The sequence below is a fragment of the Ranitomeya variabilis genome, chromosome 1 (genome assembly GCF_051348905.1).
Source record: "Ranitomeya variabilis isolate aRanVar5 chromosome 1, aRanVar5.hap1, whole genome shotgun sequence".
Taxonomy (NCBI): Eukaryota; Metazoa; Chordata; class Amphibia; order Anura; family Dendrobatidae; genus Ranitomeya; species Ranitomeya variabilis.
This window is the reverse complement of record NC_135232.1, coordinates 934,885,391-934,912,506: the sequence shown is the minus strand read 5'-3', so window position 1 is coordinate 934,912,506 and position 27,116 is coordinate 934,885,391.

Genomic DNA, 27,116 nt, shown 5'->3' with positions numbered 1-27,116 from the left:
CACACACAGCAGTGGCACACAAGCCCTGACTGAGGCCAATATTTTTCTCCCACTGATTGATGTAGTGTTTTTGTGTTGAGGTAGAATTTAGAACACAAATCACGGAAAAAATAAATAGGCTTTCTATGGCCCACTGAATGAAAGGGAGAGAGGTGGCACACCCAGGAGTCAAGACTGGCACACAAGCTGAAAGGGCAATATTACTCTCCCACTGTTTTTTTATGTATTTTTTGTTTTTTCAGGGAGACTTTAGAAACCCAATAATATTTAAAAAAAAAAAAAAGGCTTTCTATGGCCCACAATTAGAGAGAGAGAGGTGGCACAACCAGGAGTCAAGACTGGCGCACAAGCTGAAAGGGCAATATTACTCTCCCACTGTTTTTTATGTTTTTTTTGTTTTTTTCAGGGAGACTTTAGAAACCAAATAATATTAAAAAAAGCAAAAAAAAAAAAGGCTTTCTATGGCCCACTGAATGAGAGGGAGAGAGGTGGCACACCCAGGAGTCAAGACTGGCACACAAGCTGAAAGGGCAATATTACTCTCCCACTGTTTTTTTATGTATTTTTTGTTTTTTTCAGGGAGACTTTAGAAACCCAATAATATTTAAAAAAAAAAATAAATAGGCTTTCTATGGCCCACTGAATGAGAGGGAGAGAGGTGGCACACCCAGGAGTCAAGACTGGCACACAAGCTGAAAGGGCAATATTACTCTCCCACTGTTTTTTTAGGTTTTTTTTTTTTTTCAGGGAGACTTTTGAAACCAAATAATATTAAAAAAAAAAAAAAAAAAAAAATATAGGCTTGCTATAGCCCACTGAATGAGAGATAGCGCACACACAGCAGTGGCACACAAGCCCTGACTGAGGCCAATATTTTTCTCCCACTGATTGATGTAGTGTTTCTGTGTTGAGGTAGATTTTAGAACACAAATCACGGAAAAAATAAATAGGCTTTCTATGGCCCACTCAGTGAGAGATGGCACACACAGGGATGGCACTGTAGCAGAAATGCCAATCTTAATCTCCCACAAAAAAAAAACAAAAAAAAAAAAAAAACTGTCCTACAATTACTATCTCCCTGCAGTAATGTAAGCCAGGTATGGCAGGCAGCAATAGGAGTGGACTGATGCACAAATTAAATAAAAAGTGTGGACAAACAAAAAAGATAGCTGTGCAGAAAGGAAGGAACAAGAGGATATGTGCTTTGAAAAAAGCAGTTGGTTTCCACAGTGGCGTACACACAGCAATACAGCTATCACGGAGCCTTCTAGGGCAGCCCAATGAGCTACAGCGCTGAGGGGAAAAAAAAAAAAAAATAGCTTCCACTGTTCCTGCACACCGAAGGTGGTGTTGGACAGTGGAAATCGCTGCAGCACAAGCGGTTTGGTGGTTAGTGGACCCTGCCTAACGCTCTCCCTGCTTCTGATGAAGCGGCAGCAACCTGTCCCTAAGCTCAGATCAGCAGCAGTAAGATGGCGGTCGGCGGGAACGCCCCTTTATAGCCCCTGTGACGCCGCAGACAGCAAGCCAATCACTGCAATGCCCTTCTCTAAGATGGTGGGGACCAGGATCTATGTCATCACGCTGCCCACACTCTGCGTTCACCTTCATTGGCTGAGAAATGGCGCTTTTCGCGTCATTGAAACGCGACTTTGGCGCGAAAGTCGCGTACCGCATGGCCGACAAGCACAGGGGTCGGATCGGGTTTCATGAGACGCCGACTTAGCCAAAAGTCGGCGACTTTTGAAAATGATCGACCCGTTTCGCTCAACCCTAGTGTTGAGCAGAAGTCTGGTGGATGTACCAAAAGAACCTGAAGACCTACCTCTTCTGGCAAGCCTACAACCTGCAGTAACCACCGTTCGACCAAACCACTGCACGACCAGCTCTATCCTCACCTACTGTATCCTCATCCATCCCTTGTAGATTGTGAGCCCTCGTGGGCAGGGTCCTCTCTCCTCCTGTACCAGTTATGACTTGTATTGTTCAAGATTATTGTACCTGTTTTTATTATGTATACCCCTCCTCACATGTAAAGCGCCATGGAATAAATGGCGCTATAATAATAAATAGTAATAATAATAATAATAATAATAATACACAGCTGATAGTCCTACTGAATAGACTGTTAGAATTTGTATTATGGCAAGAAAAAAACAGCTAATTAAAGAAAAACAAGTGGCCATCATTACTTTAAGAAATGAAGGTCAGTCAGTCCGAAAAATTGGGAAAACTTTGAAAGTGTCCCCAAATGCAGTTGCACAAACCATCAAGCGCTACAAAGAAACTGGCTCACATGAGGACCGCCCCAGGAAAGGAAGACCAAGAGTCACCTCTGCGTCTGATGATAAGTTTATCCGAGTCACCAGCCTCAGAAATCTCAGGTTAACAGCAGCTCAGATTAGAGACCAGGCCAATGCCACACAGAGTTCTAGCAGCGGACACATCTCTACAACAACTGTTAAGAGGAGACTGTGCAGCAGGCCTTCATGGTAAAATAGCTCCTAGGAAACAACTGCTAAGGACAGACAACAAGCTGAAGAGACTTGTTTGGGCTAAAGAACACAAAGAATCTTTGGTTTCAACCACTGTTCTTTTGTGCAATGCAGAAAAGGTGAACGGATGGACTCTACATGCCTAGTTCCCACCGTGAAGCATGGAGGAGGTGGTGTGATGGTGTGGGGGTACTTTGCTGGTGACACTGTTGGAGATTTATTCAAAATTGAAGGCATACTGAACCAGCATGGCTACCACAGCATCTTGAAGCGGCATGCTATTCTATCCGGTTTGCGTTTAGTTGGACCATTATTTATTTTTCAACAGGACAATGACCCCAAACCACTTCCAGGCTGTGGGGCTATTTGACCAAGAAGGAGAGTGATGGGTAGCTACGCCAGATGACCTGGCCTCCACAGTCACCAGACCTGAACCCCATCGAGATGGTTTGGGGTGAGCTGGACTGCAGAGTGAAGGCAAAAGTGTTAACAAGTGCTAAGTGTCATGGTTCCCAATGGCAAGGGAACGTAAAAAACACATAAGTAACGAACGAGCTCTCGGGTGATGGAAACTCGAGTTGACCGTGAGCTAAATCTACCACACAACTAACAGTAGCCAGGGAGCATACCTACGGCTTCCTATATGCCACGCGCCAGCCGGAGTACTAACTACGCCTGGTAGAGGAAGAAACAGACCTGGCTTACCTCTAGGGAAATACCCCAAAAGATGATAGCAGCCCCCCACATGTAATAACGGTGAATTAAGAGGAAAAGACATACACAGTATGAAAGTAGATTTAGCAAAGAGAGGTCCACTTACTAGATAGCAGAAGGATACAAAAGAGGACTTCACGGTCAACTGAAAACCCTTTCAAAAACCATCCTGAAATTACTTTAAGACTCCTGTGTCAACTCATGACACAGGAGTGGCAATTTCAGCCCGCAAGAGCTTCCAGCTACAGAGAATTACAAAAACTGCAAACTGGACAAAAGATACAAAACAAAAGGACAAAGTCCACTTAGCTGATCAGCAGACTAGTAGCAGGAACATGCAACCGAAGGCTCTGGTTACAATGATGACCGGCAAGGAAATGACTGGAGAGCAAGGCTAAATAGGAAACTCCCAAACACTGATGGAAGCAGGTGAACAGAAGAAGCAAAGTGCAAACAAGTCACCAGTACCACCAGCAACCACCAGGGGAGCCCAAAAAGCGGATACACAACAGTACCCTCCCCTTAAGGAGGGGGCACCGAACCCTCACAAGAACCGCCAGGGCGATCTGGATGAGCCCTATGAAAGGCACGAACCAAATCCGAGGCATGAACATCAGAGGCAGTTACCCAAGACGCCTGGTAGAGGAAGAAACAGACCTGGCTTACCTCTAGGGAAATACCCCAAAAGGTGATAGCAGCCCCCCACATGTAATAACGGTGAATTAAGAGGAAAAGACATACACAGTATGAAAGTAGATTTAGCAAAGAGAGGTCCACTTACTAGATAGCAGAAGGATACAAAAGAGGACTTCACGGTCAACTGAAAACCCTTTCAAAAACCATCCTGAAATTACTTTAAGACTCCTGTGTCAACTCATGACACAGGAGTGGCAATTTCAGCCCGCAAGAGCTTCCAGCTACAGAGAATTACAAAAACTGCAAACTGGACAAAAGATACAAAACAAAAGGACAAAGTCCACTTAGCTGATCAGCAGACTAGTATGTTATGACCCCAATGGCGAGGGTCTCAGAGGAAAGTGGAAGTCTGCAGAGTACAAAAATCCAGCTCATAGGGCAGTGGTAACTGGGTTGACCATATATCTACTCCTAACGCCAACACTAGAAGTAGCCGGGGATCATTCCTACGTTGATTCTAGATGACACGCGCCAGCCGGAGAATCTAGCTACCCCTAGTAGAGGAAAACAAAGACCTTTCTTGCCTCCAGAGAAGGGGACCCCAAAGCTGGATAGAAGCCCCCCACAAATAATGACGGTGAGGTAAGAGGAAATGACAAACACAGAAATGAACCAGGTTTAGCACAGAGAGGCCCGCTTACTGATAGCAGAATAAAGAAAGGTAACTTATATGGTCAACAAAAACCCTATCAAAATCCACACTGGAAATTCAAGAACCCCCGAACCGTCTAACGGTCCGGGGGGAGAACACCAGCCCCCTAGAGCTTCCAGCAAAGGTCAGGATATAGATTTGGAACAAGCTGGACAAAAATACAAAACCAAAACAAATAGCAAAAAGCAAAAGGCAGACTTAGCTGATATAACTGGAACCAGGATCAGTAGACAAGAGCACAGCAGACTAGCTCTGATAACTACGTTGCCAGGCATTGAACTGAAGGTCCAGGGAGCTTATATAGCAACACCCCTAACTAACGACCCAGGTGCGGATAAAAGGAATGACAGAAAAACCAGAGTCAAAAAACTAGTAACCACTAGAGGGAGCAAAAAGCAAATTCACAACAGTACCCCCCCTTAGTGAGGGGTCACCGAACCCTCACCACGACCACCAGGGCGATCAGGATGAGCGGCATGAAAGGCACGAATTAAATCGGCCGCATGAACATCAGAGGCGACCACCCAGGAATTATCCTCCTGACCATAGCCCTTCCACTTGACCAGGTACTGAAGCCTCCGCCTGGAGAGGCGAGAATCCAAGATCTTCTCCACCACGTACTCCAACTCGCCCTCAACCAACACCGGAGCAGGAGGCTCAGCAGAAGGAACTACAGGCACAATGTACCGCCGCAACAAGGACCTATGAAATACATTGTGAATAGCAAACGACACAGGAAGATCCAGACGAAAAGATACAGGATTAAGGATTTCCAATATCTTGTAAGGCCCAATAAAACGAGGTTTAAATTTGGGAGAGGAGACCTTCATAGGAACAAAGCGGGAAGAAAGCCACACCAAATCCCCAACGCGTAGTCGGGGACCCACACCGCGGCGGCGGTTGGCAAAGCGCTGAGCCTTCTCCTGAGACAACTTCAAGTTGTCCACCACATGATTCCAGATCTGCTGCAACCTATCCACCACAGAATCCACCCCAGGACAGTCAGAAGGCTCCACATGACCCGAAGAAAAGCGAGGATGGAAACCAGAGTTGCAGAAAAAAGGCGAAACCAAGGTGGCGGAACTAGCCCGATTATTAAGGGCAAACTCAGCCAACGGCAAGAATGTCACCCAATCGTCCTGATCAGCAGAGACAAAACACCTCAAATAAGCCTCCAAAGTCTGATTGGTTCGCTCCGTCTGTCCATTAGTCTGAGGATGGAAAGCAGACGAAAACGACAAATCAATGCCCATCCTACTACAAAAGGATCGCCAGAACCTGGAAACGAACTGGGATCCTCTGTCAGACACAATATTCTCAGGGATGCCGTGCAAACGAACCACGTTCTGGAAAAACACAGGAACCAGATCGGAAGAGGAAGGCAGCTTAGGCAAAGGAACCAAATGGACCATCTTGGAGAAGCGATCACATATCACCCAGATAACGGACATGCCCTGAGATAGCGGAAGATCAGAAATGAAATCCATGGAGATATGTGTCCAAGGTCTCTTCGGGACAGGCAAGGGCAAGAGCAAACCGCTGGCACGAGAACAGCAAGGCTTAGCTCGAGCACAAGTCCCACAGGACTGCACAAATGACCGCACATCCCTTGACAAGGAAGGCCACCAAAAGGACCTGGCCACCAGATCTCTGGTGCCAAAAATTCCCGGGTGGCCTGCCAACACCGAGGAATGAACCTCGGAAATGACTCTGCTGGTCCACTTATCCGGGACAAACAGTCTGTCAGGTGGACAAGACTCAGGCCTATCAGCCTGAAATCTCTGCAACACACGTCGCAGATCCGGAGAAATAGCTGACAAGATAACTCCATCTTTAAGAATACCAACAGGATCAGCGACTCCAGGAGCATCAGGCACAAAGCTCCTAGAAAGAGCATCGGCCTTCACATTCTTTGAACCTGGTAAATACGAGACAACAAAATCAAAGCGGGAGAAAAACAAAGACCAGCGGGCCTGTCTCGGATTAAGGCGTTTAGCAGACTCGAGATACATCAGATTTTTGTGATCAGTCAAGACCACCACACGATGCTTAGCACCCTCGAGCCAATGACGCCACTCCTCAAATGCCCATTTCATGGCCAACAACTCCCGATTGCCCACATCATAATTTCGCTCGGCAGGCGAAAACTTCCTAGAGAAAAAGGCACAAGGTTTCATAACAGAGCAACCAGGGCCTCTCTGCGACAAAACGGCCCCTGCCCCAATCTCCGAAGCATCCACCTCAACCTGAAAGGGAAGTGAGACGTCAGGCTGGCACAAAACAGGCGCCGAAGTAAACCGGCGTTTCAACTCCTGGAAAGCCTCCACGGCAGCAGGAGCCCAGTTAGCTACATCGGAGCCCTTCTTGGTCATATCCGTCAAAGGTTTCACAATGCTAGAAAAATTAGCGATAAAACGACGGTAGAAGTTAGCGAAGCCCAAGAACTTCTGAAGACTCTTAACTGACGAGGGCTGAGTCCAATCAAGAATAGCTCGGACCTTGACTGGGTCCATCTCCACAGCAGAAGGGGAAAAAATGAACCCCAAAAAGGGAACCTTCTGTACACCAAAGAGACACTTTGAGCCCTTGACAAACAAAGAATTTTCACGCAAAATTTTAAAGACCAACCTGACCTGCTCCACATGCGAATCCCAATTATCAGAAAAAACCAAAATATCATCCAGATAAACAATCAAAAATTTATCCAGATACTTCCGGAAAATGTCATGCATAAAGGACTGAAAAACTGAAGGCGCATTGGAGAGCCCAAAAGGCATCACCAAGTACTCAAAATGACCTTCGGGCGTATTGAATGCGGTTTTCCATTCATCACCTTGCTTAATGCGCACAAGATTGTACGCACCACGAAGGTCTATCTTGGTGAACCACTTGGCACCCTTAATCCGGGCAAACAAGTCAGACAACAGTGGTAAAGGATACTGAAATTTGACAGTGATCTTATTTAAAAGCCGATAATCAATACAAGGTCTCAAAGATCCGTCCTTTTTTGCCACAAAAAAGAATCCCGCACCAAGAGGGGAAGAAGACGGACGAATATGTCCTTTTTCCAGAGACTCCTTGATATATGAACGCATAGCGGTATGTTCAGGTACCGACAGATTAAACAGTCTTCCCTTAGGAAATTTACTGCCTGGGATCAAATCTATAGCACAGTCACAGTCCCTATGAGGAGGCAGTGCACTGGACTCAGACTCACTGAAGACATCCTGATAATCAGACAAATATTCCGGAACTTCCGAAGGCGTAGAAGAAGCAATAGACACAGGCAGGGAATCCTCATGAATACCACGACAGCCCCAACTTGAGACTGACATAGCCTTCCAGTCCAGGACTGGATTATGGGTCTGTAACCATGGCAGCCCTAAAACGACCAAATCATGCATTTTATGTAAAACCAGGAAACGTATCACCTCGCGGTGTTCAGGAGTCATGCACATGGTAACCTGAGTCCAATACTGCGGTTTATTTGCTGGCAATGGTGTAGCATCAATACCCCTAAGAGGAATAGGATTTTCTAATGGTTCAAGAGTAAATCCACAGCGCTTAGCAAATGAGAGATCCATGAGACTCAGGGCAGCACCTGAATCTACAAACGCCATGACTAGTGTTGAGCATTCCGATGCTGCAAGTATCGGGTATCGGCCGATACTTGCTGTATCGGAATTCCGATACCGGGATTCCGATACTCTTGTGGTATCGGGTATCGGGTATCGGAACAACATTAATGTTAAAATGTGTAAAATAGAGAATTAAAATAAAAAATATCGCTATACTCACCTGTCCGACGCAGCCGGGACCTCAGCGCAGGAACCGGCAGCGTTGTTTGTTTAAAATTCCCGCTTTTACATGGTTACGCGAAGTCCCGGCTTGTGATTGGTCAGGGCGGCCATGTTGCCGGGCCGCGGACCAATCACAGCAAGCCGTGACGAAAATACGTCACGGCTTGCTGTGATTGGTCCGCGTCCCGGCAACATGGCCGCCATTAACCAATCACAAGCCGTGACGTCACGGGAGGCTGGAAACGCGCTCATTTTAAAAAGGGCGCGTGTCCAGCCTCCCGTGACGTCACGGCTTGTGATTGGTTGCGTCGCGGTCAACCAATCACAAGCCGGGAGGCTGGACACGCGCCCATTTCAAAATGAGCGCGTCCAGCCTCCCGGCTTGTGATTGGTTGATCGCGGCGCAACCAATCACAAGCCGTGACGTCACGGGAGGCTGGACACGCGCCCATTTCAAAATGAGCGCGTCCAGCCTCCCGGCTTGTGATTGGTTGATCGCGGCGCAACCAATCACAAGCCGTGACGTCACGGGAGGCTGGACACGCGCCCATTTCAAAATGAGCGCGTCCAGCCTCCCGGCTTGTGATTGGTTGATCGCGGCGCAACCAATCACAAGCCGTGACGTCACGGGAGGCTGGACACGCGCCCATTTTAAAATGAGCGCGTGTCCAGCCTCCCGTGACGTCCCGGCTTGTGATTGGTCAGGGCGGCCATATTGCCGGGACGCGGACCAATCACAGCAAGCCGTGACGTAATTTCGTCACGGCTTGCTGTGATTGGTCCGCGTCCCGGCAACATGGCCAACCTGACCAATCACAAGCCGGGAATTCACGTAACCAAGTAATAGCGCGATTTTTAAACAAACAACGCTGCCGGTTCCCTCGCTGAAGTCCCGGCTGCGTCGGACAGGTGAGTATAGCGATATTTTTTATTTTAATTCTTTCTTTTACACATTTATATGGTTCCCAGGGCCTGAAGGAGAGTTTCCTCTCCTTCAGACCCTGGGAACCATCAGGGATACCGTCCGATACTTGAGTCCCATTGACTTGTATTGGTATCGGGTATCGGTATCGGATTGGATTCCGATACTGTGACGGTATCGGCCGATACTTTCCGATACCGATACTTTCAAGTATCGGACGGTATCGCTCAACACTAGCCATGACAGGATAAGATGACAGTGAGCAAATCAAAGTTACAGACAGAATAAATTTAGGTTGCAAATTACCAACGGTGACAGGACTAACAACCTTAGCTATACGTTTAGAGCATGCTGAGATAACATGTGTAGAATCACCACAGTAGTAGCACAAGCCATTCCGGCGTCTATGAATTTTCCGCTCATTTCTAGTCAGGATTCTATCACATTGCATTAAATCAGGTGTCTGTTCAGACAACACCATGAGGGAATTTGCGGTTTTTCTATCACATTGCACCGAATTAGGTGTCTGTTCAGACAACACCATGAGGGAATTTGCGGTTTTGCGCTCCCGCAACCGCCGGTCAATTTGAATAGCCAGTGCCATAGTATCATTCAGACCTGTGGGAATGGGAAAACCCACCATAACATTCTTAATGGCTTCAGAAAGGCCATTTCTAAAATTAGCGGCCAGTGCACACTCGTTCCAATGTGTCAGCACGGACCATTTCCGAAATTTTTGGCAATACACTTCAGCCTCGTCCTGCCCCTGAGACACAGACAGCAAGGCCTTTTCTGCCTGAATCTCAAGATTGGGTTCCTCATAAAGTAAACCGAGCGCCAGAAAAAACGCATCAAGATCAGCCAATGCCGGATCTCCTGGCGCCAGCGAAAAAGCCCAATCCTGAGGGTCGCCCCGTAAGAACGAAATAACAATTTTTACTTGCTGAGCAGAATCTCCTGATGAACAGGGTCTCAAGGACAAAAACAATTTACAATTATTCACGAAATTCCTAAACTTAAACCTGTCTCCGGAAAACAGTTCAGGAATCGGTATTTTAGGTTCTGACCTAGGATTTCTGATAACATAGTCTTGTATGCCCTGCACACGAGTAGCCAGCTGGTCCACAATTGTAATCAAGGTCTGGACATTCATGTCTGCAGCAAGCATAGCCACTCTGAGGTAAAGGGGAAGGAGAAAAAAAAAAAAACTCAGAATCTTCTTTCTTATAATCCCTCTTCTGCAATGCATTAAACATTTAATACTGGCCTGGCAAACTGTTATGACCCCAATGGCGAGGGTCTCAGAGGAAAGTGGAAGTCTGCAGAGTACAAAAATCCAGCTCATAGGGCAGTGGTAACTGGGTTGACCATATATCTACTCCTAACGCCAACACTAGAAGTAGCCGGGGATCATTCCTACGTTGATTCTAGATGACACGCGCCAGCCGGAGAATCTAGCTACCCCTAGTAGAGGAAAACAAAGACCTTTCTTGCCTCCAGAGAAGGGGACCCCAAAGCTGGATAGAAGCCCCCCACAAATAATGACGGTGAGGTAAGAGGAAATGACAAACACAGAAATGAACCAGGTTTAGCACAGAGAGGCCCGCTTACTGATAGCAGAATAAAGAAAGGTAACTTATATGGTCAACAAAAACCCTATCAAAATCCACACTGGAAATTCAAGAACCCCCGAACCGTCTAACGGTCCGGGGGGAGAACACCAGCCCCCTAGAGCTTCCAGCAAAGGTCAGGATATAGATTTGGAACAAGCTGGACAAAAATACAAAACCAAAACAAATAGCAAAAAGCTAAAGGCAGACTTAGCTGATATAACTGGAACCAGGATCAGTAGACAAGAGCACAGCAGACTAGCTCTGATAACTACGTTGCCAGGCATTGAACTGAAGGTCCAGGGAGCTTATATAGCAACACCCCTAACTAACGACCCAGGTGCGGATAAAAGGAATGACAGAAAAACCAGAGTCAAAAAACTAGTAACCACTAGAGGGAGCAAAAAGCAAATTCACAACACTAGTAGCAGGAACATGCAAACGAAGGCTCTGGTTACAATGATGACTGGCAAGGAAATGACTGGAGAGCAAGGCTAAATAGGAAACTCCCAAACACTGATGGAAGCAGGTGAACAGAAGAAGCAAAGTGCAAACAAGTCACCAGTACCACCAGCAACCACCAGGGGAGCCCAAAAAGCGGATACACAACAGCTAAGCATCTCTGGGAGCTCCTTCAAGATTGTTGGAAGACCATTTCTGGTGACTACCTCTTGAAGCTCATCAAGAGAATGCCAAGAGTGTGTAAAGCAGTTATCAAAACAAAAGGTGGCTACTTTGAAGAACCTAGAATATAAGACATATTTTCAGCTGTTTCACACTTTTTTGTTAAGTATATAATTCCACATGTTTTAATTCATAGTTTTGATGCCTTCTGTGTGAATTTACAATTTCCTTTGGCAAAATGGGTCAGAAGAGAGATTTGACAGGCTCTGAAAAGTCCAAAATTGTGAGATGTCTTGTAGAGGGATACAGCAGTCTTGAAATTGCCAAACTTTTGAAGCATGATCACCGAACAATCAAGTGTTTCATGGCTAATAGCCAACAGGGTCGCAAGAAGCCTGTTGGGCAAAAAAGGCGCAAAATAACTGCCCAAGAATTGAGGAAAATCAAGCGTAAAGCTGCCAAGATTCCATTTGCCACCAGTTTTGCCATATTACAGAGCTGCAATGTTACTGGAGTAACAAAATGCACAAGGTGTACGATACTCAGGGGCATGGCCAAGGTAAGGAAGGCTGGAAAACGACCATCTTTGAACAAGAAACATAACATGAAACGTCAAGACTGGGCCAAGAAATATCTTAAGACTGACTTTTCAAAGGTTTTATGGACTGATGAAATCAGAGTGACTCTTGATGGGCCAGATGGATGGGCCAGAGGCTGGATCAGTAAAGGGCAGAAAGCTCCTCTCTGACTCAGACACCAGCAAGGTGGAGGTGGGGTACTGGTATGGGCTGGTATCATCAAAGATGAACTTGTGGGACCTTTTCAGGTTGAGGATGGAGTGGAGCTCAACTCCCAGACCTACTGCCAGTTTCTGGAAGACAATTTCTTCAAGCAGTAATACAGGAAGAAGTCGGTATCGTTCAAGAAAAACATGATTTTCATGCAGGACATCACATGCACCAACTACTCCACAGCATGGCTGGCCAGTAAAGGTCTCAACGAAGAAAAAATAATGACATGGCCCCCTTGTTCACCTGATTTGAACCCCATAGAGAACCTGTGGTCCCTCATAAAATGTGAGATCTACAGGGAGGGAAAACAGTACACCTCTTGGAGCAGTGTCTGGGAGGCTGTGGTGGCTGCTGCATGCAATGTAAACAGCTCAAGCAACTGACAGGCTCTATGGATGGAAGGCTGTTGAGTGTCATCATAAAGAAAGGTGGCCATATTTGTCACTAATTTTTGGGGGGTTTGTCTTTGCATGTCAGAAATGTTTATTTCTAAATTTTGTGCAGTTATATTGGTTTACCTGGTGAAAATAAACAAGTGAGATGGGAATATATTTGGTTTTTATTAAGTTGACTAAAAATTCTGCACAGTAATAGTTACCTACACAAACAGATATCCTCCTAAGATAGCCAAATCTAAAAAAAAAAAACACTCCAACTTCCAAAAATATTAAAGAAAACCTGTCACCCCCCCCCAGGCATTTGAAACTAAAAGAGCCACTTTGTACAGCAGTAATGCTGCATTCTGACAAGGTGGCTCTTTTAGTTATTGGTGCTGTAACTGCAGAAATAATCCATTTTGTAACTAGTCCCAAATACCTTTCTTCAGTCCGGAAGGCAGGCGTTTCCCCCCTGCTGCAGACGCCACACAGCCGTCACTCAAATCTTGGCGCCAGGCGCCGCCTCCTCAGCGCTGTTTTGAAATGAGCTGGCGCCTGCGCTCTTTTCTCCTGCCTTGGGCAGGCGCAGTGAGCGCTTCCCATCCTCTGTCCTCATATGCAGTCTAGCTGACTGCGCCTGTGTGGCCGCCCCACCTGTGAATCCCAGCCCCGCAGTGTCTTCTGATTTATTCTCACTGCGGGGCGGGGATTCACAGACGCAGTCAGCTAGACTGCATATGAGGACAGAGGACGGGCAGCGCTAACTGCGCCTGCCCAAGGCTGGAGAAAAGAGCGCAGGCGCCGGCTCATTTCAAAACAGCGCTGAGGAGGCGGCTCCCGGCGCCAAGAAGATTTAAGTGACGGCTGTGTGGCGTCTGCAGCAGGGGGGGAAACGCCTGCCTCCAGGACAGAAGAAAGGTATTTGGGACTAATTACAAAATGGATTATTACTGCAGTTACAGCACCAATAACTAAAAGAGCCACCTTGTCAGAATGCAGCATTACTGCTGCACAAGGTGGCTCTTTTAGTTTCAAACGCCTGGGGGGGTGACAGGTTCCCTTTAAGCTTTGATATTTACGAGTCTTTTGGGTTGATTGAGAACATAGTTGTTGATCAATAATAAAAATAATCCTCTAAAATACAACTTGCCTAATAATTCTGCACACAGTGTATATATATATATATATATATATATATATATATATATATATATATATATATACATATGTGCGCTTGTGGAATATATATATAAATGTATATACTGTATGTATTTATATATATATATGCGTTTGTGTATATGTGTATGAGGTCAGTGCATAAATGTGTGTATGTGACATATCATGTTTATGCATATTTTCCATCTCCCAGCTGTATAAACATGAATGCTTATTGGTTTGAAGCATATCAGGTGATGTGCATTTGTGCAGTGAGGAAGAGTGATGTCTAAGGATATCACCACCCTTTATCAAGGTGTGCAGAATTAGACAGCTTGTTTTCCTCTGCAAAATGGATTAAAAAAAATGTAGCTCACTCTGAAAATAAGAGACTTGCTAATGGTCTTGTAGGGGAATGTAGCTTTATAGAAATTTATAAGATACTGGGTCATGATCACAGAATCATTAAAAGTTTTGCTGCAAAAAGTCAACAAGGTTGCAAAAATTCTGTTGAGAAAATATGCATAAAACAATTTAATTGTCAAAATCCTCATTTGCCTAATTATTGTGTGCAAAGTTTTTACGTCGCAGAAAGAAAAAGCAGTCTTGCTTACCAGCATCAATTAACAGTACCAATGCACTAGTAGGATGCAACTGACCCAGTTGGACAGCCCTTCTGTTTTTAAAATGATGGGCATCACAATGCAAGTCTCATATGTGTGCATTTATAATAATGGGCATTAGGGTTGAGCGACTTTCATTTTTTTAAGATCGAGTCTGGTTTTGTGAAACCCGATTTAGTCCAGAGTCGAGTCGAGTGAAGTCGGCCGATTATCGCTAAAAGTCGGGGATCGACCGAAACACGAAACCCAATGCAAGTCAATGGGGAAGCATAGCCGGCAGTGAGTGGAGGCCAGGAAAACACCTACAGTGCCCATTTTACTGCCAAAAACATCCATTCTTGTTTTCTGAAGCTTGTCAATCTTAATTAACTTTATAATAATAGTTGGGCACTGGAAATTGGGGGTCATTTGGCAAAAGTTGTGGGGGGTAGGGCTGGTTCAAGGTTTTAGTGGGCCCAGGAAACGTGGACTACGTCATGGCGGTGGAGCAGGGAGAGGTAAGTATTTCAACGTTGCAAGTGCTGTGATCCTGAGCAAGCAGGGGGGGCCCACTCGTTCGCATTGGCACTGGCACAGGGCCCCTCAAAGTACGGCGGTGTGTTTGCATGGCGGGGGCGCCTCCCACCAGCAGTGACACTTTTGCGTACTCTGAGTGGCCCTGTGCCAGTGACGTCGCCAACGAGTATGCCCCCCCCACCTGATGAAGGAACCTGCACTTTCATCTGCACCTTCCTCTTTGTCCCTGTGTAAGGTGGTATAATATGCGGGAAGCGGAACCTTACTTTCAGCAGGGTCAGATTCTGGCTGTGTAGAGTACAAGGGGAATGTAGTGGTCTAGGTCAATGTACCAGCAGACTCATCTAGCAGTGGCTGGGCAATGGGCAGGATGAGGAGGAAACAGATATAGGGCCAAAGAATAAAGTAGGCTAAATGCAGATCAAAATTGGTAACAGGACTAAACAGGCGGCATTGCTTTGTTCAGTGGAGTAGCAAACCCAAGAGCAGCAGACACTGTTTCAAGGGCCTAACCACACTAGTAGGCCAAATGCAGTTTAATATCTGATAGTATAGGCCGAAAGCCAGAATGTGGAAGCTCAGCTTTGTTCAGTTGAGGACAACACCAGGGAGGGGCAGAAACTGTTAGTAGGCCCTAACCACCATTTTGTTTTTTAAAAAACACTTAATGAGAGCCAGAAGGTTGAAGCTCAGCTTTATTCAGTTGAGGACAACACCAGGGAGGGGCAGAAGCCGTTAGTAGGCCCTAAACACCATTTTGTTTTTTAAAAAACACTTAATGAGAGCCAGAAGGTTGAAGCCCAGCTTTATTCAGTTGAGGGCAACACCAGGGAGGGGCAGACACCGTTAGTAGGCCCTAAACACCATTTTGTTTTTTAAAAAACACTTACTGAGAGGCAGAAGGTTGAAGCTCAGCTTTATTCAGTTGAGGCCAACACCAGGGAGGGGTAGAAACCGTTAGTAGGCCCTAAACACCATTTTGTTTTTTAAAAAACACTTAATGAGAGCCAGAAGGTTGAAGCCCAGCTTTATTCAGTTGAGGGCAACACCAGGGAGGGGCAGACACCGTTAGTAGGCCGTAACCAAAGTTGAAGGCCAAATGCAGTTTAATATCTGATACTATAGGCTGAAAGCCAGAAGGTTGAAGCACAGCTTTATTCAGTTGAGGGCAACACCAGGGAGGGGCAGAAGCCGTTAGTAGGCCCTAAACACCATTTTGTTTTTTAAAAAACACTTAATGAGAGCCAGAAGGTTGAAGCACAGCTTTATTCAGTTGAGGGCAACACCAGGGAGGGGCAGACACCGTTAGTAGGCCCTAACCACCATTTTGTTTTTTAAAAAACACTTAATGAGAGCCAGAAGGTTGAAGCTCAGCTTTATTCAGTTGAGGACAACACCAGGGAGGGGCAGAAGCCGTTAGTAGGCCCTAAACACCATTTTGTTTTTTAAAAAACACTTAATGAGAGTCAGAAGGTTGAAGCCCAGCTTTATTCAGTTGAGGGCAACACCAGGGAGGGGCAGACACCGTTAGTAGGCCCTAAACACCATTTTGTTTTTTAAAAAACACTTAATGAGAGCCAGAAGGTTGAAGCTCAGCTTTATTCAGTTGAGGGCAACACCAGGGAGGGGCAGACACCGTTAGTAGGCCCTAACCACCATTTTGTTTTTTAAAAAACACTTACTGAGAGGCAGAAGGTTGAAGCTCAGCTTTATTCAGTTGAGGCCAACACCAGGGAGGGGTAGAAACCGTTAGTAGGCCCTAAACACCATTTTGTTTTTTAAAAAACACTTAATGAGAGCCAGAAGGTTGAAGCCCAGCTTTATTCAGTTGAGGGCAACACCAGGGAGGGGCAGACACCGTTAGTAGGCCGTAACCAAAGTTGAAGGCCAAATGCAGTTTAATATCTGATACTATAGGCTGAAAGCCAGAAGGTTGAAGCACAGCTTTATTCAGTTGAGGGCAACACCAGGGAGGGGCAGAAGCCGTTAGTAGGCCCTAAACACCATTTTGTTTTTTAAAAAACACTTAATGAGAGCCAGAAGGTTGAAGCACAGCTTTATTCAGTTGAGGGCAACACCAGGGAGGGGCAGAAACCGTTAGTAGGCCCTAACCACCATTTTGTTTTTTAAAAAACACTTAATGAGAGCCAGAAGGTTGAAGCTCAGCTTAATTCAGTTGAGGACAACACCAGTGAGGGGCAGAAGCCGTTGGTAGGCCCTAAACACCATTTTGTTTTTTAAAAAACACTTAATGAGAGCCAGAAGGTTGAAGCCCAGCTTTATTCAGTTGAGGGCAACACCAGGGAGGGGCAGACACCGTTAGTAGGCCCTAAACACCATTTTGTTTTTTAAAAAACACTTAATGAGAGCCAGAAGGTTGAAGCTCTGCTTTATTCAGTTGAGGGCAACACCAGGGAGGGGCAGACACCGTTAGTAGGCCGTAACCAAAGTTGAAGGCCAAATGCAGTTTAATATCTGATACTATAGGCTGAAAGCCAGAAGGTTGAAGCACAGCTTTATTCAGTTGAGGGCAACACCAGGGAGGGGCAGACACCGTTAGTAGGCCCTAAACACCATTTTGTTTTTTAAAAAACACTTAATGAGAGCCAGAAGGTTGAAGCCCAGCTTTATTCAGTTGAGGGCAACACCAGGGAGGGGCAGACACCGTTAGTAGGCCCTAAACACCATTTTGTTTTTTAAAAAACACTTAATGAGAGCCAGAAGGTTGAAGCTCAGCTTTATTCAGTTGAGGGCAACACCAGGGAGGGGCAGACACCGTTAGTAGGCCGTAACCAAAGTTGAAGGCCAAATGCAGTTTAATATCTGATACTATAGGCTGAAAGCCAGAAGGTTGAAGCACAGCTTTATTCAGTTGAGGGCAACACCAGGGAGGGGCAGAAGCCGTTAGTAGGCCCTAAACACCATTTTGTTTTTTAAAAAACACTTAATGAGAGCCAGAAGGTTGAAGCACAGCTTTATTCAGTTGAGGGCAACACCAGGGAGGGGCAGACACCGTTAGTAGGCCCTAACCACCATTTTGTTTTTTAAAAAACACTTAATGAGAGCCAGAAGGTTGAAGCTCAGCTTTATTCAGTTGAGGACAACACCAGGGAGGGGCAGAAGCCGTTAGTAGGCCCTAAACACCATTTTGTTTTTTAAAAAACACTTAATGAGAGCCAGAAGGTTGAAGCCCAGCTTTATTCAGTTGAGGGCAACACCAGGGAGGGGCAGACACCGTTAGTAGGCCCTAAACACCATTTTGTTTTTTAAAAAACACTTAATGAGAGCCAGAAGGTTGAAGCTCAGCTTTATTCAGTTGAGGGCAACACCAGGGAGGGGCAGACACCGTTAGTAGGCCGTAACCAAAGTTGAAGGCCAAATGCAGTTTAATATCTGATACTATAGGCTGAAAGCCAGAAGGTTGAAGCACAGCTTTATTCAGTTGAGGGCAACACCAGGGAGGGGCAGAAGCCGTTAGTAGGCCCTAAACACCATTTTGTTTTTTAAAAAACACTTAATGAGAGCCAGAAGGTTGAAGCACAGCTTTATTCAGTTGAGGGCAACACCAGGGAGGGGCAGACACCGTTAGTAGGCCCTAACCACCATTTTGTTTTTTAAAAAACACTTAATGAGAGCCAGAAGGTTGAAGCCCAGCTTTATTCAGTTGAGGGCAACACCAGGGAGGGGCAGACACCGTTAGTAGGCCCTAAACACCATTTTGTTTTTTAAAAAACACTTAATGAGAGCCAGAAGGTTGAAGCTCAGCTTTATTCAGTTGAGGGCAACACCAGGGAGGGGCAGACACCGTTAGTAGGCCGTAACCAAAGTTGAAGGCCAAATGCAGTTTAATATCTGATACTATAGGCTGAAAGCCAGAAGGTTGAAGCACAGCTTTATTCAGTTGAGGGCAACACCAGGGAGGGGCAGAAGCCGTTAGTAGGCCCTAAACACCATTTTGTTTTTTAAAAAACACTTAATGAGAGCCAGAAGGTTGAAGCACAGCTTTATTCAGTTGAGGGCAACACCAGGGAGGGGCAGACACCGTTAGTAGGCCCTAACCACCATTTTGTTTTTTAAAAAACACTTAATGAGAGCCAGAAGGTTGAAGCTCAGCTTTATTCAGTTGAGGACAACACCAGGGAGGGGCAGAAGCCGTTAGTAGGCCCTAAACACCATTTTGTTTTTTAAAAAACACTTAATGAGAGCCAGAAGGTTGAAGCCCAGCTTTATTCAGTTGAGGGCAACACCAGGGAGGGGCAGACACCGTTAGTAGGCCCTAAACACCATTTTGTTTTTTAAAAAACACTTACTGAGAGGCAGAAGGTTGAAGCTCAGCTTTATTCAGTTGAGGCCAACACCAGGGAGGGGCAGACACCGTTAGTAGGCCGTAACCAAAGTTGAAGGCCAAATGCAGTTTAATATCTGATACTATAGGCTGAAAGCCAGAAGGTTGAAGCACAGCTTTATTCAGTTGAGGGCAACACCAGGGAGGGGCAGAAGCCGTTAGTAGGCCCTAAACACCATTTTGTTTTTTAAAAAACACTTAATGAGAGCCAGAAGGTTGAAGCACAGCTTTATTCAGTTGAGGGCAACACCAGGGAGGGGCAGACACCGTTAGTAGGCCCTAACCACCATTTTGTTTTTTAAAAAACACTTAATGAGAGCCAGAAGGTTGAAGCTCAGCTTTATTCAGTTGAGGACAACACCAGGGAGGGGCAGAAGCCGTTAGTAGGCCCTAAACACCATTTTGTTTTTTAAAAAACACTTAATGAGAGCCAGAAGGTTGAAACTCAGCTTTATTCAGTTGAGGGCAACACCAGGGAGGGGCAGACACCGTTAGTAGGCCGTAACCAAAGTTGAAGGCCAAATGCAGTTTAATATCTGATACTATAGGCTGAAAGCCAGAAGGTTGAAGCACAGCTTTATTCAGTTGAGGGCAACACCAGGGAGGGGCAGACACCGTTAGTAGGCCCTAACCACCATTTTGTTTTTTAAAAAACACTTAATGAGAGCCAGAAGGTTGAAGCTCAGCTTTATTCAGTTGAGGGCAACACCAGGGAGGGGCAGACACCGTTAGTAGGCCCTAACCACCATTTTGTTTTTTAAAAAACACTTAATGAGAGCCAGAAGGTTGAAGCTCAGCTTTATTCAGTTGAGGACAACACAAGGGAGGGGCAGAAGCCGTTAGTAGGCCCTAAACACCATTTTGTTTTTTAAAAAACACTTAATGAGAGCCAGAAGGTTGAAGCCCAGCTTTATTCAGTTGAGGGCAACACCAGGGAGGGGCAGACACCGTTAGTAGGCCCTAAACACCATTTTGTTTTTTAAAAAACACTTAATGAGAGCCAGAAGGTTGAAGCTCAGCTTTATTCAGTTGAGGCCAACACCAGGGAGGGGCAGACACCGTTAGTAGGCCCTAAACACCATTTTGTTTTTTAAAAAACACTTAATGAGAGCCAGAAGGTTGAAACTCAGCTTTATTCAGTTGAGGGCAACACCAGGGAGGGGCAGACACCGTTAGTAGGCCGTAACCAAAGTTGAAGGCCAAATGCAGTTTAATATCTGATACTATAGGCTGAAAGCCAGAAGGTTGAAGCACAGCTTTATTCAGTTGAGGGCAACACCAGGGAGGGGCAGACACCGTTAGTAGGCCCTAACCACCATTTTGTTTTTTAAAAAACACTTAATGAGAGCCAGAAGGTTGAAGCTCAGCTTTATTCAGTTGAGGACAACACCAGGGAGGGGCAGAAGCCGTTAGTAGGCCCTAAACACCATTTTGTTTTTTAAAAAACACTTAATGAGAGCCAGAAGGTTGAAGCCCAGCTTTATTCAGTTGAGGGCAACACCAGGGAGGGGCAGACACCGTTAGTAGGCCCTAAACACCATTTTGTTTTTTAAAAAACACTTACTGAGAGGCAGAAGGTTGAAGCTCAGCTTTATTCAGTTGAGGCCAACACCAGGGAGGGGCAGAAACCGTTAGTAGGCCCTAAACACCATTTTGTTTTTTAAAAAACACTTAATGAGAGCCAGAAGGTTGAAGCCCAGCTTTATTCAGTTGAGGGCAACACCAGGGAGGGGCAGACACCGTTAGTAGGCCCTAAACACCATTTTGTTTTTTAAAAAACACTTAATGAGAGCCAGAAGGTTGAAGCTCAGCTTTATTCAGTTGAGGGCAACACCAGGGAGGGGCAGACACCGTTAGTAGGCCCTAAACACCATTTAAAAAAAAAAAAAAAAACAGCAGTTAATGAGAGGCAGAAGGTTGAAGCTCAGCTGTATTCAGTTGAGGACAACACCAGGCAGGGGCAGACACCGTTAGTAGGCCGGAACCACCAATGTGTTTAAAAACAGCAGTTAATCAGAGCCGGAAGGTAGAAGCTCAGCTTTATTCAGTTGAGGACAACTTGAATTAGGGACTGCAGACAGACTTAGCAGGCTGTCCCCTGTGTGGACCATGCATCCAATACATTAATCCATTGAGCCACAAAGGACACGTAACCTTCCGTGGCCATGCCTACAGGTCCATGTGTCTGTTGTCAGGTGTACCTTTGTCAGTGTAGGCCTAGTGGAAGGAGGGACCGCAGACAGGCTTCGAAGGCCTAACATAATAAAATGTGCTGGCTGTAGGCACTTTAAAATTGGTTCCAGGGGTACACGGGCAGCAGTGGTCTGGTCAGTGTAGGCCTAGTGGAAGGAGGGACCGCAGACAGGCTTCAAAGGCCTAACACAATAAAATGGGCTGGCTGTAGGCACTTTAAAATTGGTTCCAGGGGTACACGGGCAGCAGTGGTCAGGTCAGTGGAGGCCTAGTGGAAGGAGGGACCGCAGACAGGCTTCGAAGGCCTAACACAATAAAATGGGCTGGCTGTAGGCACTTTAAAATTGGTTCCAGGGGTACACGGGCAGCAGTGGTCAGGTCAGTGGAGGCCTAGTGGAAGGAGGGACCGCAGACAGGCTTCCAAGGCCTAACATAATAAAATGGGCTGGCTGTAGGCACTTTAAAATTGGTTCCAGGGGTACACGGGCAGCAGTGGTCAGGTCAGTGGAGGCCTAGTGGAAGGAGGGACCGCAGACAGGCTTCGAAGGCCTAACACAATAAAATGGGCTGGCTGTAGGCACTTTAAAATTGGTTCCAGGGGTACACGGGCAGCAGTGGTCAGGTCAGTGGAGGCCTAGTGGAAGGAGGGACCGCAGACAGGCTTCGAAGGCCTAACATAATAAAATGGGCTGGCTGTAGGCACTTTAAAATTGGTTCCAGGGGTACACGGGCAGCAGTGGTCAGGTCAGTGGAGGCCTAGTGGAAGGAGGGACCGCAGACAGGCTTCGAAGGCCTAACATAATAAAATAGGCTGGCTGTAGGCACTTTATAATTGGTTCCAGGGGTACACGGGCAGCAGTGGTCAGATCAGTGGAGGCCTAGTGGAAGGAGGGACCGCACACAGGCTTCGAAGGCCTAACACAATAAAATGGGCTGGCTGTAGGCACTTTAAAATTGGTTCCAGGGGTACACGGGCAGCAGTGGTCTGGTCAGTGTAGGCCTAGTGGAAGGAGGGACCGCAGACAGGCTTCGAAGGCCTAACACAATAAAATGGGCTGGCTGTAGGCACTTTAAAATTGGTTCCAGGGGTACACGGGCAGCAGTGGTCTGGTCAGTGTAGGCCTAGTGGAAGGAGGGACCGCAGACAGGCTTCGAAGGCCTAACACAATAAAATGGGCTGGCTGTAGGCACTTTAAAATTGGTTCCAGGGGTACACGGGCAGCAGTGGTCTGGTCAGTGTAGGCCTAGTGGAAGGAGGGACCGCAGACAGGCTTCGAAGGCCTAACACAATAAAATGGGCTGGCTGTAGGCACTTTAAAATTGGTTCCAGGGGTACACGGGCATCAGTGGTCTGGTCAGTGTAGGCCTAGTGGAAGGAGGGACCGCAGACAGGCTTCGAAGGCCTAACACAATAAAATGGGCTGGCTGTAGGCACTTTAAAATTGGTTCCAGGGGTACACGGGCAGCAGTGGTCAGGTCAGTGGAGGCCTAGTGGAAGGAGGGACCGCAGACAGGCTTCCAAGGCCTAACATAATAAAATGGGCTGGCTGTAGGCACTTTATAATTGGTTCCAGGGGTACACGGGCAGCAGTGGTCTGGTCAGTGTAGGCCTAGTGGAAGGAGGGACCGCAGACAGGCTTCGAAGGCCTAACACAATAAAATGGGCTGGCTGTAGGCACTTTAAAATTGGTTCCAGGGGTACACGGGCAGCAGTGGTCAGGTCAGTGGAGGCCTAGTGGAAGGAGGGACCGCAGACAGGCTTCGAAGGCCTAACATAATAAAATGGGCTGGCTGTAGGCACTTTAAAATTGGTTCCAGGGGTACACGGGCAGCAGTGGTCAGGTCAGTGGAGGCCTAGTGGAAGGAGGGACCGCAGACAGGCTTCGAAGGCCTAACATAATAAAATAGGCTGGCTGTAGGCACTTTAAAATTGGTTCCAGGGGTACACGGGCAGCAGTGGTCAGGTCAGTGGAGGCCTAGTGGAAGGAGGGACCGCAGACAGGCTTCGAAGGCCTAAAATAACAAACAATAGGCTCATGGCAGTTTTACAGCGGTTACATGGATACACGGCAGGCAGCTTGGTGGTCAGTGGTGGAGTATTGAAAGTAGGGACCGCAGACAGGCTATCAAAGGCCTAAAATAACAAACAATAGGCTCATGGCAGTTTTACATCGGTTACATGGATACACAGGCAGCTTGGTGGTCAGTGGAGGAGTATTGCAAGGAGTGTCTGTCCCAGTACTCCCAAAATATAAATAGATGTTAATGTCTCGCAAAACAACCAAAACAAAAAAAAAGGTGGCATACTTAGGTACAGGGGTGGGCTCATCTGCTGAGTTTCTGACATAGTAATTTGGCGGTAACTATTTAATGGTGCCAATATAGGACACAGACACAGACTACTTTAAGTTGCATCATAGATGTCTACAAATTTGTATTGTCAGTGCCAGACATTGAATGATGTCAGCGAATAGACTAAAGATTGGTGGAGCTGTGCGACATAATTTTGCACGTGGTACAGCACATTTTGAGCTGGGGGAGGGGGGAACTCTCTTGAGGCCGGCGGGACCGCCCCAGGGCCCCTCATGTTACAACGGTGTGTCTGACGTTGGGTGCGCACCACCACCGCCAGAGACACTACATTGTACTATGAGGGACCCAGTAGCAATGCCGTCAACCAAAAGCGAGCACACCCACCTCTTCAGACAAACAGCAGTCTCACGGGTGCTTGCGCCAAGTCGCGATACCACGGCCCCGTGTGGGGAGTTTGGCCATTTAGGGAGGTGTAAACATGTCGTATGCTGTACAATCAGCTGCAGCAAATTAGACATTAGAAAAGTAATTCACAGGCAAGAGCTTTTCATAGGAAAGCTAGGTGTCGGCCGGGCAAGGTGGGGCAAAAGATTTCGAAATCCAGTTGTGGTTCATTTTAATGAATGTTAGATCGTCAACATTTTGGGTAGCCAGACGACTCCTTTTTTCGGTTAATATTGAACCTGCAGCACTGAATACTCTTTCTGATAGGACACTTGCTGCCGGGCAAGCAAGCTCCTGCAATGCATATTCTGCCAATTCTGGCCAGGTGTCTAATTTGGAGGCCCAGTAATCAAATGGGAATGACGGTTGAGGGAGAACATCGATAAGGGATGAAAAATAGTTAGTAACCATACTGGACAAATGTTGTCTCCTGTCACTTTCAATTGATGCAGCAGTACCTGTCCTGTCTGCGGTCATAGCAAAATCACTCCACAACCTGGTCAGAAAACCCCTCTGTCCAACGCCACTTCTGATGTGTGCACCCCTAACACTCCTAGTCTGCTGCCCCCTGGAGCTCGTGTGAGAACGATCACGTGCGCTGTGTGCTGGGAATGCCTGAAGCAAACGGTCAACAAGAGTTGATTGTTTGGTTGCTAATATTAGTTCCAAGTTCTCATGTGGCATAATATTTTGCAATTTGCCTTTATAGCGTGGATCAAGGAGGCAGGCCAACCAGTAATCGTCATCGTTCATCATTTTCGTAATGCGTGTGTCCCTTTTTAGGATACGTAAGGCATAATCCGCCATGTGGGCCAAAGTTCCAGTTGTCAAATCTCCGGTTGTGATTGGTTGAGGGGCAGTTGCAGGCAAATCTACGTCACTTGTGTCCCTCAAAAAACCAGAACCCGGCCGTGACACGCAACCAATTTCCAGTGCCCCCGGGAAAGGTTCCGCATTAAAAATATACTCATCCCCATCATCCTCCTCGTCCTCCACCTCCTCTTCGCCCGCTACCTTGTCCTGTACACTGCCCTGACCAGACAATGGCTGACTGTCATCAAGGCTTTCCTCTTCCTCTGGTGCAGACGCCTGCTCCTTTATGTGCGTCAAACTTTGCATCAGCAGACGCATTAGGGGGATGCTCATGCTTATTACGGCGTTGTCTGCACTAACCAGCCGTGTGCATTCCTCAAAACACTGAAGGACTTGACACATGTCTTGTATCTTAGACCACTGCACACCTGACAACTCCATGTCTGCCATCCTACTGCCTGCCCGTGTATCCTCCCACAAATAAATAACAGCACGCCTCTGTTCGCACAGTCTCTGAAGCATGTGCAGTGTTGAGTTCCACCTTGTTGCAACGTCTATGATTAGGCGATGCTGGGGAAGGTTCAAAGACCGCTGATAGGTCTGCATACGGCTGGCGTGTACAGGCGAACGTCGGATATGTGAGCAAAGTGCACGCACTTTGAGGAGCAGGTCGGAGAACCCAGGATAAGTTTTCAATAAGCACTGCACCACCAGGTTTAAGGTGTGTGCCAGGCAAGGAATGTGTTTCAGTTGGGAAAGGGAGATGGCAGCCATGAAATTCCTTCCGTTATCACTCACTACCTTGCCTGCCTCAAGATCTACTGTGCCCAGCCACGACTGCGTTTCTTGTTGCAAGAACTCGGACAGAACTTCCGCGGTGTGTCTGTTGTCGCCCAAACTGTCATGATTCTCAATGGCGAGAGAACATAGCCCAGCATATATGAGAACTAGCTCTTGGAAGATGGAAACTATACTGACCATGAACTAAACCTGTCGCACAACTAGAAGTGGCCGGGTAGCATGCCTACGTTTTTTATCCCTAGATGCCCAGCGCCAGCCGGAGAACTACCTAATCCTAGCAGAGGAAAAGACAGTCCTGGCTCACCTCTAGAGAAATTTTCCCAAAAGGCAGACAGAGGCCCCCACATATATTGGCGGTGATTTTAGATGAAATGACAAACGTAGTATGAAAATAGGTTTAGCAAAATCGAGGTCCGCTTACTAGATAGCATGAAGACAGAAAGGGCACTTTCATGGTCAGCAGAAAACCCTATCAAAACACCATCCAGAAATTACTTTAAGACTCTAGCATTAACTCATAACACCAGAGTGGCAATTTCCGCTCACAAGAGCTTTCCAGACACAGTAACGAAACAGCAGCTGTGAACAGGAACAAAATGCAAAAACACACAAGGACAAAAGTCCAACTTAGCTAGGAGTTGTCTAGTAGCAGGAACATGCACAGAAGGCTTCTGATTACATTGTTGACCGGCATGAAACTGACAGAGGAGCAAGGTTATATAGCGACTCCCACATCCTAATAGGAGCAGGTGAACAGAGGGGATGATGCACACAAGTACAATTCCACAAGTGGCCACCGGGGGAGCCCAGAATCCAATTTCACAACAGTACCCCCCCCTCAAGGAGGGGGCACCGAACCCTCACCAGAACCACCAGGGCGATCAGGATGAGCCCTATGAAAGGCACGGACAAGATCGGAGGCATGAACATCAGAGGCAGTGACCCAAGAATTATCCTCCTGACCGTATCCCTTCCATTTGACCAGATACTGGAGTCTCCGTCTGGAAACACAAGAGTCTAAGATCTTTTCCACAACGTACTCCAACTCACCCTCAACCAACACCGGAGCAGGAGGCTCAACGGAAGGCACAGCCGGTACCTCATACCTGCGCAACAATGACCGATGAAAAACATTATGAATCGAAAAGGATGCAGGGAGGTCCAAACGGAAGGACACAGGGTTAAGAATCTCCAATATCTTGTACGGGCCGATGAACCGAGGCTTAAACTTA